Genomic DNA, 12,656 nt, shown 5'->3' on the forward strand with positions numbered 1-12,656 from the left:
TCTCTCTGCAAAATCTTCCAATTTTGGGTTTAATTTCACAAGAATGGTTTTCATTCTTTTTGACAATAGTCCTGCATTTGCATTACCTAACATCAACACCGCTCTTTGACTCCAACCCCGAAGCAACTCTATATCAATTGAAGTTTCCTTCAAACGTGCCTTCTCTGACATATCCAAAATCTATACCAGAGGACCTGTGACATCTAATAATTTGTCTTTGCACTACTTTAGTGATCTTTCAAGCCCCTTCTGAGGAGCTATTCCCAACCAAAAGAAAAGTGTAGTAATCTCCAGATCCAAGTTTGAGCTACAACATACTTTGTCTTAATTACCGGACTAGCAAATTACACTTTAAATACTTTTCTTACCTGCCTCTCTCTAATGGCTTTTCAGTCCATTCCTTATTGAACTTGCTAACCTCCTTCATGTGCCACCATTCACCACTCCTAAGATGGCAAATACCATAACAAGAAAACATCTCTTCCCCTAATGGATCTTTCATCACCTCCTTTGAACATTAACCTCCAAAGTTCTACAAATCATTATAAAATCATCATCATGACTGCAAGATCATAGACATCCACGACAGCTTCAACGTCCAGACCCCCCCGATTGCCGCCGACACCTCAGACTCACCGCCCCCAGTCACACCAGCCTCCTGATCTCCTTAGAACCACGTCAATGAAGAAGACACCATCAAAACCATGAACAACATCCCCTCTGGATCACCGTCAGACCCCTGCCCCCACCACATCTTCAACAAAGCAAGCTCCATCATCGCACCCCAACTCCGAAAGATCTTCAACAACTCATTCGAGACCACCACCTTCCCGGAAAGCTGGAAACACACAGAGATCAACGCCCTACTCAAGAACCCCACACAGGCCCAAGGGACTTCAAGAACTTTTGGCCCATCTCCCTGCTCCCATCGAAAGTCATCGAGAAGATCATCAACAGACAACTGACCCGCTTTCTCGAAGAGAACAACACCTTGGACTCATCCCAATCCGGATTCCGCAGCAACCACAGCACCGAAACTGCCCTCATTGCCGCCACTGACGACATCAGGCCCTTGCTGGACAACGGCAAAACCACGGCCTTCATCCTCCTAGACCTCTCGGCTGCCTTCGACACCATCTGCCACCACACCCTGCGCACACGCCTCTTCAACGCAGGGATCCGCGACAAAGCCGTGGAATGGATCACCTCTTTCCTTGCTGACAGAACCCAGAGAGTACTCCGATTCCATTCCGATTCGAAGCCACCAAAATCACCTGCGGCGTACCCCAAGGATCATCCCTCAGCCCGACCCTCTTCAACTTCTACATGACACCGCTCACTAATATCCCCCGATCGCACAACCTCAACATCTTCTCTTACACCAACGACACCCAGCTGATCCTCTCCCTCACCATAGACCCCGTAAGGGTGAAGGGCAGGGTTTGAGCCAAATGACTTGTGGTGGAAGTTTGTTGTTCCACCCTACCTATGGCGTATGGGTGTAGGGCAGGGTTTAAGCCAAATGACTTGTGGTTGAAGTTTGTTTTTCCACTCTACCTATGATGTAAGGGTGAGGGGCAGAGTTAAAGCCATATTACGTGTGATTGGAGCATTATTCCACCTATACTTTGGTTTAGGGTGAAGGGCAGTGGATATGCCAAGGTGTTCCACCTTTCCTGATATTTTTTTTTTTGCTATTGGCGGTTCTCTACTGTGCCTCCAGTGGTTGGTGCCCTGAGTGCTGTCTATTATGTCAGCCTGGCCAGCTGGCATGTTTGTGGCATTAGGGGTTTGGTAGAGGATTTGTGGTGTGGTAGAGTGTATGTTGTTTTCTGGTTAGAAAGGGAGAAGCTGAGTGTATTCCTATATGTTTATCTTTATTTTCTTTATTTGATGTGGTAACATGCATGGTCCTTTGCAATTAATGTGTTAGGACATCTTGCTTATTCTAGTTATGCATCATGTGTGGAATGTTTTCTACCTATTATTTCCAGGGACCTTTATTTCATCTTGTTTGCTATGGTGCAAACATGCATGCTAGAGTGTCTAATATTATTCTTTGTAAAGAAGGGAGATGTGTTATACCTCTTGCTCAGCAAGTGTGATTGGGGTGTGGAATGCTGGTGTGTGGTGATGCTGTGGAATGGTGGATGAGTGAGAGTTTCAGTTGGAGAATGGGCTGAGCAGCATGACGGCTGCTCCTGTTTGGGCTCTTCATGACATCTACTTAAATAAACATCTTACATAATCTACCCTGGACTACTGGACGTCAATATAATAAAACAGTGAGCTGCCAGACATTTGCACTATATTGAAAATGGCCGAAAGCAAAACATTTTTTCTTCTAGAAAAAAACACATCGCCATGGGAGCCTCTGGCACTGAAAGGAACGACTTTGCATATTGATGTGCTCCTTATGAAATGAAAGAAAGTCGTTGCTCACAATGAAGTTAGGCAATACCTGAAGAGTCCTGGCCCATTGCCAATTCTATATGCTGTTGGGGGCGAAAGAAAAATGTGGATTACACAACAAACAATTGGATGAAGACGGCTGGTTGAATGTCCCATAAGTAAATATACATTATATCTAAGTACATTTCTATTATATATATATTAGTCAAAAGGTCTTGGCTAACTCTAGAACTAAATTCAGCTCTACTTTGAAATTCTTAAAGGTTACCTTAGGTAAATGTTCCAGAATTTCTGAGAAGATAAGTACACACAATATTTGTGGACGACTGTAGAAATGTAATAAAGCATAAAATATCACATTTGTATTCAAAACAGTCCCTAGAAAATCCCCATACAAAATTATATGTTTTATTATAAATAGCGTCCAGGTTCCAATTCTCAAGCAAATATATATAACTCTCTTTGGTTAAAAAAAGACAAGCTTAATATGTTTTTTAGCTTCTTACACATAGCTATTAGATCCCAGCAACACTCATATATAGGTGGTAAATCAGCAAAATCACAAAGTATGTGCTTAGATTGCCACTATCATGTTCTATCCTTAAAATATCTTAACCCATAGGTTCAGGCCACATTTAGAATCAAGGGTGTTACTTTCACATAGCACATAATGTTGAAGAAAATGCTCACAAGTAAGACCCTTCACAGAGGTCAAAACTGATTTCCAGAATATATAAGATCTTGGATTGCCCACGGGATACATGGGGTTTCTACAGAGACTGTCCAGATAAGGCCTGTTATTTAGTAGCTCAATTTCTGACTGGAACTCAACCCAGGGAGCATTTAACTGCGGACCAATGACTAGGACTGGCTTTAGTTTGCCTTTTGCAGCATGTCCTGCTATTAATCTATGATGTGCTTCTTTCGTATGTTACTCTGATGCGCATCCTTGGCATACCCTCTTGCCTACACTCAGGCTGCATATAACACAAGCAAAACTCGATGTTTCTACCACTTGACAATTAGAGGTGTGTTTCCATTCTTCGAAGCTGGAAACCTCGTCCCATGTGTTTGATATCCCAAAAACCTGACTTTGGAAAGGCACAATATGCAATGCCCCCATCCCTTCTAACCAGTGCAGAACACATCCACTCAGATCAGATGGTGAGAAGAATCCCTCTCAAGAATGTGACCTCCAGCTTTGGTTGGTTACTTGTATTTACTTTATCGAAGTTGGTCACAATGGACATTGCAGCTTGGAGTGCTGTGGGGCCTGCTGAAGTAGAGCTCTTTTATCACAGCAGAGTGTGCGCCCAGGAATATTGAGGCTACGGAACCACTTGAAGGGTAGCTGCATGTTCTCAATGCTCAGTACCTAAGCTTTTTGCAGTGTTTTTTTCACCTTGATGATTGTTTACATACACTTTTGGATATTCAATTATGGTTCAAAGAATGTTGCAGCCAAATGAAGGAAGTGTAAGTAGGAATTACTTTAAAGATGAATATACATTCTAATGGTATGCATTGTAAAATACTGTGCAAATAGTTGAACATTACATTCAATTATTGACTTCCATTTTAGCTTAATACTCTGTACCTAGGCTGGAACTTCCTCTTTCAGGATTGCCTTTGGACAGGCGGTATTTTATGTACGTTTTAGCGACATTGTTTTCAAAATTCACAAAAGATATTTAGTGGGTGAGATTAGGCAATATGGCATCTGCTGGGTCATGTAAGCTGCAGCTCTGGGACCCCCCTGTCGTGATGCGACCTAGGGCCTAGCAATAAGGTCACACCACACGTGTTGCTACTGTAGTGGCCAGTATAATCCCTGCCACGCCCAGTGCCCTGGGCTATTTATTACTGCGGTTAGCACGCCGTCCGAGGGGACGTCGGCCGTTTCCACTATGCGCACGTTCAGGGGGGTTCTGGCATGAACACCACCTGGGGACCTTCAGCTTACATGGAGACAACACTACATTCCTTCTTTACCTGGAGGTGCAAAAACCAAACAACACCGCATGTGGTGGTGTGACATTAAAGTGAAATACTGAAAAGTCTCACAAACAAACAAACGGAACAGTCTTACTTGGCCTTGGCGAGAGCACAGCCTGCTCTCACTTCCGCTGTCGACAGCGGGCTACAAAGTCTCGATACTTCTGGGACGGCAGGGGCGTAAATAGTACTTGCTCTGGCAGCGCGCGTCCGGCGGGGTCTGAAACAGGTCTTCGGAACCATCCACTCCGGCCGTCCCTGTGCAGCTCTGCGTCCCTGGTGGCGCATTCGCTCCGTGGGCTGGCGGGGTCGGGGCAGTCCCTGTGTTCTCAGTCGTGCGGGTGTCCTCTTCTTCTGCATGTCCCCGAGGGCCTGGGGGTGACGCTGGACGGTGGACCCCTGGCTCCGGAAGATCTTCTTCTGCTTCCTGCGGGACCTTTTTAAAGAATTACACGTTTCTGGTGACCTCTTCTCTGTCTCTGACTGCCGTGATCAGGGTACTGTTGACATTTATGACTGTCCAGGGGTCTAGCTGAAATGGTAGGCGGAATTTCCCACCTGGGTGGTGATCCTTCACTAGCACCTTGTCGCCCACTTGGATCGGGCTGTCAGTGGCTCTCCTCTTCCGGGACGCTTCCCGATTGGTCTTTGTCCTGTTCTTCATGGAACGGTTGGGCGGGCTTGGCGACGACTCCCACGTGGGGTGGTGCGGGATGGTGTCCTTGATTGCTCAGCCAAAACAGAGGTGGCTAGGAGGAACTCCTGTGGTGCAGTGGGGCATCAGTCTGTACTCGCGCAGGAACTGGTAAAGGGCGAGTTCCAAACTTTGGCCATTTGCTAGTGCGATCTGAATAGTCTTGTTTAGAGTCCTCATCAGCCTCTCGACCTCTCCGTTAGCCTGCGGCCACCTCGGGGTTATACGTCGGTGCTTGATGCGGTGGGACTGTAGGTACTCAGCCAGCTCAGCCCCGTTGAACGGTGGACCATTGTCCGTGCGCAGTTCACCTAGGAGGCCGTGGGTGGCAATTATTTTCTCCAGCTTGGGGATTACTTCGGTTGCGGCTGTTGAGGGTAGGATTTCCACCTCGGGGTACCGCGAGAAATCATCCACTACCACGAGCATGTATCTTCCCCCAGGTAGACTGCCAAAGTCAGCACTGGCTCGCACCCATGGCGAGGAGGGGCCTTCCTCAGTGATCACTGGCGCAGGAGGGTTGGGTAGGCTGGTCGCCAAACACACAGGACAGCCCTGGATCGTGTTCTCTACTACCATGTCCAGGTCTGGGAACCAGAGCTTGCTCCGTAGGCGGGTTTTTGACTTGACGATGCCTTGGTGCGCGCCATGCGCCAGAAGGGCGGCCTGTTGGGTGAGACTGCTAGGCAGCACCAGGCGGGGACCTCTCAGGAGGCATCCTTTCGGAGACACAGATAGCTCGTTCCTGACCTGGTGAAGTGCTTTCAGTGAAGCTTGGGCCTCAGGCGTGCGAAACGATGACGGGCTTTGGAGTGGCTTCCAGTTTCCCATCGCGACGGCTTGAATGGCAATCTGCAGACAGTCGTCATCTTTGGTTGCTCGCGCCACTTCCTCCAGTGATATCGGTAGAGGTCTGGACCTTTCCACGATCATCCGGACGTATTCTTCTGCGGCCGCGGCTTCAGTGGCTTCCGAGTCGGTAGCCGGGCGGGCGTGTCTGGATAGGAAGTCAGCCTGATTGCGGGCGAATGGCCGGTACTCCACGGTGAACTGGAATTCCTGTAGTTGGAGTACCCACTTTTCGATCTGAGGAGGAGGACGTGATGATGAGCCTTGGAACAGCGGGACGAGGGGTTTGTGATCCGTGATTACCACAAACGGGTGTCCATACAGATAAATGTGGACGTGCCGGCACCCCCACAGGATGGCGATGGCCTCCTTCTCGATCTGCGAGTAGCGCTGCTCTGTGGGGGTGAGGGTTCGGCTCGCATACGCGACGGGGGCCCATTCTCTGCACCTTTGCTGTTGGGCTAGCACGGCTCCGAGGCCTGTCGGGCTGGCGTCCACCACGAGTTGTGACTCATTCCGTGGGTCGAAGTAGGCCAGGGTCTTGTCGGCCGAAAGCGCTGCCTTGGTTTTCTGGAACGCCTCCTGCTGATCTGGACCCCACTCCCAGGTGGCAGAGGCTTTTGTGAGGTCGCGGAGGGGGCCAGTGAGGTCAGACAGGTCTGTGATAAACCTCCCACAGTAGGTGACCATCCCAAGAAAACAGCAAACGGCCGTCACCGACGTAGGCACGGAAGCTTCGTGGATGTCTTTGACCTTTTCCGGATCCGGGCCTACTCCCTGTTCGGAGAATCGGTATCCAAAAAAGCTAATGTCCTTCCATCGGAAATCGCATTTTTCCTTGTGGAGGGTCAGCCCTCGCTCCTGAAGCCGGGTAAACACTGCCCGGAGGCGTCGGATGTGTTCGTCCAGGGTCGGGGCGTGAACGAGAATGTCGTCACTGACATTTAAGATGCCATCCAGTCCTGGTAGGACGTTCTGAATAATGTTCTGGAACACCTCCGCCGCGCTTGATATCCCAAAGTTCAGCCGGGTAGATCACCAGAGGCCGGCGTGCGTGGAGAAGGTGGTAATTGGGCGGGATTCCGGGTGTAGGGGAATTTGGTGATAGCCCAATCTTAAGTCCATTTTAGAGAACCATTTGGAGCCAGACAGTTCCCCACCTATGTCGTCTATGGTCGGCGTCAGGTGGCGCTCTCGCTTGATGGTGAGGTTGGGGATGCGCATGTCAACGCAAATCCGCACGGCGTCCGGCTGTTTCGGCTTCTTGGCTACCACGATGGGTGACACCCATGGAGTGGGCCTGCTCAACATTTCGATAAATCCCGCCCTCTCGAGTGTCCGTAGTTCTGCCTCAACCTTGGGCCGTAGGTGGAACGCGATGCGTCGGTGCCGGAGGGCCACTGGGGCGACTGACTTGTCTATATGGAGGTGAATGGCGGGTCCCTTCAGACATCCGATTCCTTCAAATAATGGCGCATGTTCCAGTGCTAGTTGGTCCAAGTTGCGGGCTTGGACTGTGAGTGCAAAGTGGATCAGCCCGAGGTCCTGGTCTGTTCGGCAGCCGAGCAGGAACCCAGCTCCTTCTTGCGACACGTAGATTTTGGTTTGTAGCCGAGTGGCGTCATGGGACAGGTCCGTCCTGAACACCCCGCACAGGCGTAGCGGGCGACTGGTACCGTAGGCGTATACTTGCACCCTAGTCGGATTGAGTGTCGGTGCGTTTTTCAGGGTCTGGCAGCCATCAATTTGATAGACGCGCCGGTGTCAATTAAGGCAGCTACAGCCTGGTCTTGTACCGTGACTGTGCACATGGGTTCTGCGGACGGCCTGGCTGCCAGGGTGTTGAGCATCCGCACGACATGGACGGAGGCCACATCCACTTCATCGTCGTCCATGTCGCTGCTGGCCGGGGGTGCTCCAGCTGTCTTACCCTCCCGGGTGTGCCACCCTGCTTTTTCCTTGGCGTCGACAGGCACATGCTTGCAAAATGGTTGGCTTTGCCACATGCGCTGCAGATCTTGCCTTGTGCTGGGCATGCTCCTCTGTGTGGTGTCGCTCTACCGCACCACGCGCAGGCGCGCCCGGTCTTGAAGTTCTGCGCCGGGGTTGTTTTGTGCGACTGTCGGGAGCCTCGGTCTTGAGGGCGCACACCGGCTCTGTCTTGATTGCGACCACCTGCTTAGGCTCCATGTGCGCGGCCCTGGCCTTGGACAGCTCCTTCAATCATCCCAGCGTAAGGATGTCGCGCATGGGCATGTTGTCCGCCTCCCACACCCTCTCATGTAACTTCGAGGACCCTGGATGAACTGAGCGCGGATTTCGTCGTCTGCATCTGGGAGGGTGCACGTGCTGGCTAGCTTCTTCAACCATGCGTAGAAGACATCCACTGATTCTTCTGGGAGCTGGCGGGCCTGGCGGAGCAGGAACCTCTCATAATCAGCGCTCGCAAATGGGTCAAAATACGCCGCGATGGCGTCGCGCAGTGTGTCGTACGTCCGGGGTGGGCCACCTTCAGCTACGTCCTTCGAGATGTCGTGGATCGCCTCCCCTCCAAGGTGTAACAGCATGGCGCGCCTCCGCTCAGCCGCCACTTCCGCCGCAACAAAGTAGTTCTCCAGCCGTTCCACCCACTTCTTCCACCGGGCGGCTTGCGACGGGGGGGTGCCGGTGACTGCGAACGGCTCCAGGGGGGGCACATTGGCCATGGCCGCCGAGGAGGGGCGCTGGCCACAGGGGCGTCACTTGCACACTTCCAGGGGCACGCACTAACCTATCCGGCGTTGATCGTGGGTGCCCCGTGCAGTTCCGGTGACCAATGGTGTCTGGGAGGCCAGGGAGGGCGACCTGGGGCTTCCAAGCGTTGAATTGGAGTCACACGTGAGATGAGTGAGAAACGGCAGGCTCGGGTTCTCCGTTGCACGTGAGATGCGTGAGAGACGGCAGGCTCGGGTCACGCGTTGCACGCGAGAAGCGTGAGGGTCAGCAACCTTGTTCCGAGGTTCCGCGTGTGCCGGCTCCGCACACTCGGCAGGCGTCCAGGCTGGGAGGAGGCAAGTACCAGGGCTGGGGGGCACGGCCCGATCAGGGAGGCAGCCAGGGAGGCCAGGCAGGGCGTCAGTGGCCCCAGGCAGCGGGGCCACGTGTAGGAGCAGCGCTGGCGAGGGGCAGGCAGCAGGGCTGCAAGGCATGCGCCGATCCGCTCCTTGGGCAAGAGCGTGATCGGAGGGAAGCAGCGCACGCGATGGGGTGTGCGAGACCACCTCGTCGCCAATGTCGTGATGCGACCTAGGGCCTAGCAATAAGGTCACACCACACGTGTTGCTACTGTAGTGGCCAGTATAATCCCTGCCACGCCCAGTGACCTGGGCTATTTATTACTGTGGTTAGCACGCCGTCCGAGGGGACGTCGGGCGTTTCCACTATGCGCACGTTCAGGGGGGTTCTGATATGAACACCACCTTGGGACCTTCAGCTTACATGGTCCAGCCCAGGCGGAGACAACACTACACCCCCCTATGCTGTCATGAAGTGTGAATTGTGCCTGAACTACAGCCTAGCCTAACACACCATGATTCAGGGATTATTGGCAAACTTTCGCGATTACTCTTGTCTGCCACGTACCTAGGGGGCTCTTGCTCTGCGGCAGGGTGTGACGCCTCTCAGATTCATCCAGTGTGACGGTGTTGTGTAATATCTGGTATTCCCTTGGGATTGTGTATCCCCTGGCCTTCAGCAGAATCCGGAGGACCTGTCTATTGGACACCTCGGACAAGCCCACGGAAGCCCCGCCCACCGCTGGAGAGGCAAGCCTCGGCATTAGCAGGCAGAAGCAGCAGCGCTCCGAGCAAAGCTGTTGTTGGAACTGCACCCTTTCTGCTCTAAAGCCGAGGAGCCATCTCATTCAAACAGGGTTATGAGTTGACGCCGTATGTTGATTCCCTCATGGCAATTTTTAAAGGAAATCACCAGTTTGTTTACAAATAATGAGAAATCGTATGATTGGAAGTGACAGTCCGTAAACAGGATCATTAAAACAGTGCACATGACCTGAAAGGCTTGGTGGCATGTCTTCTATGTTCGTATTATTTTACTATGAGCCCTTGCTGTATGAGTTGTTTTCCCTCTAACTTGTATTTAGGACACCTTTCACTCATTTAAAAAGCAACAGAGGAAGTGCAACATTAGTACTTTGAAATGCGAGTACCTTGCTCCAATTTTGAAACTCTCTGGCAGACATTTGTTTTTTAATTAATTGAGGGGTTTACATCTAGGTAAGCACAGCGCTATGTTTTATATTGTCATATGTACAATGATAATTTTTTAGTTTATTTTAATAATGAGGGCTGGTAAAGCACTACTAGACACAAAATCCCTGCCCCAGTGCGCTTTGGGTGTGGACATGTCCCAGGGGCACAAGACTCGAACTTCGGAGGGGGGGGGGGGGGGGGTTGGCTAACACTCCCAGCCAGGGCTGGCCCAAGCCCTGGTTGCACCCAGTGTAACAGTCTTTTTTGGGGCCCCCTGCCCCATTTCCTCCTTCATGAATTCTCTCACTACCACTCACCAACAATGCACCTCATCTTGCTGTAGCACCTTTCTGACAAACATTTCATTTTTTAAAGCACTACTCATAGTTTGCTTACACTCAGTTCTGTGATCTGCATGGTACACTTTCTTGGTAACAGGCACATTAATCCTCTGTGCTGCGTGGGTGGCAGGAGTGCCCATGTGAGTGCACGGTGAGCGATGCAACAGTGTGAGAGTAAGGTGAGTGAGGTGACCATATGAATTTGGACACGCATGTTAGTGCAGAGTGGGACTAATGAATGCATGGTTAGTGATGGGCTTGTTTGACTGAGATTGCAGAGTGAGGATTGAGGGGAACAGGTGAGTGAAGTGTCACATAAGTGCAGGGTGAGTAGTGTGCTTGTGTGACTGCAGGGTGAGGTACAGGGTGAACAGCACAAGTGCATTGTGAGTGCAGAGTGATCACTGTGAGTGCAGGCTGAGTGGGTAAATGGTGCATGGTGATCAGTGTGACTGCATTGTGATCGCTATGAGTGCAGGGTGAGCATGAAAGTGAAGGGGCGAGAATGAGGAGTGAGTTGTCTGAATGCAGGGTGCATTAGCAGACACTTGGAGTAACTCAGCATGTTATTGACGGCGGTGTAGGGTTTCAGATAAAAGTTAAACTATTGCTAATATGCAGGGCTTTGAGTGGGATAAAAAAACGGGGGGTCTCTCAAAGGGGCGTGGCCGATATAATTAAAACATTTAGGCTAAAAATCTGTGCTCAGCATAATGTACTGCCCGACTGGTATTTCGCTGCTTCTGTTATTGCCTCCAAATAAGTAACATTGCACCTACAACAAGCCAGGACTATTGGCTTTGTCAAAGGTTGTTAGTTGCATAAGATAAATATACTATAATATTCAAACTGGAGGGAGAAGGAAGAACTTCTGATCCACTCAGCTTCCTTGTCTTAAGTATCCAAAAATCAATGGGGGAGTGGATCACTAGTCCCAAATGAACCAGGGTGTGCAAAGGCAGTATAAGGTACTGTTAAAAAACCCTCAATCACGTTCTACAGAGATCGATGTAAGCGGTATATTTTCGTTCTCCGCTTCGTTATTTGTAACGTGACAGCATCATCATCGGGTTTGCTGTAATGCTTTCTCCACCTGGAGAACGTACCACTGGTTATATTGGTAGTGATCGTGGATAAAAGAGAGAGTGAATTCTCGTGAAGTGATGAGTGGTGAAAAAGATATATTTAAAAATCCCACAGAGCCAGTAAAAAATCTTTAATTGCACTGGATGTAGGAAGATTTTATAGGTCTTCAATTTGCACTCAAGGGTGAATTAGGACCCTGTGCATTCTCAAAAAGTGTCCATAAAAAAGGTCGACATGTTTCAGCCCTTCTTATGCCCCGAAGGGTCAAGCGGGCTTTCTTCAGGACCTAAGTAGTGAAAAAAGACCTTAGTATTCACAAAGTCTTACGGTGAGGAGAGATGGATTAATTGATCCCAATAGTAACTGTTCACTTGAACCTTTAATTGTTATTTCGAACAGTGAAGGTGGGGAAGAGAGTTGGGGGAGGAAAACAGACCTAGTTAAAACAGTGAAAATTTCATGAAAATCAAAATAAGAACAACAAAAAACAAACAAGCATTGCTGGTTTATCTCAGACGTTTTTTGTGTCTGCAACAACTAGAAAATGGCAATTCTTTTTAATATCGAGGTGGGACACTAGAAAGTTTCTTCGCTCTATGTGGCAAAATTCGTCCCTCCTTTCAGTACAAGTAAGAGAACACACATTCCATCTTGTCATACGAAGTTCAAAAAGTACTTGTTGTAATGGTACTGTGATGTTATGGGCTATATTCTCTCCTTTCAGTATAGGTAAGAGAACATACGTTCCATCTTGTCATGCGGAGTTAAAGAAGGTATCTTGTTGTAATGATACTCTTATGCTACGGGCTATATTCCTGTTGGTCAAAAGCCCCATGGTATGTTTATGAAAAAGCACCAGTAAGTCCACATGCACGGACACATCAACAAAAGTGAGATAGCTGAGCAATGAGGCTAACACGCGCTAGCGTATTTATATAAAGGTTCTTACTGGGTAAGAAAACATAAGGTCATTATTGGGCAGAAAAAACCAAAGGTACGACCCAGTATGTTATCAGGGGTCACAAATCCAGT

Source organism: Triturus cristatus, chromosome 1_1, assembly GCF_964204655.1.
Source record: "Triturus cristatus chromosome 1_1, aTriCri1.1, whole genome shotgun sequence".
Taxonomy (NCBI): domain Eukaryota; kingdom Metazoa; phylum Chordata; class Amphibia; order Caudata; family Salamandridae; genus Triturus; species Triturus cristatus.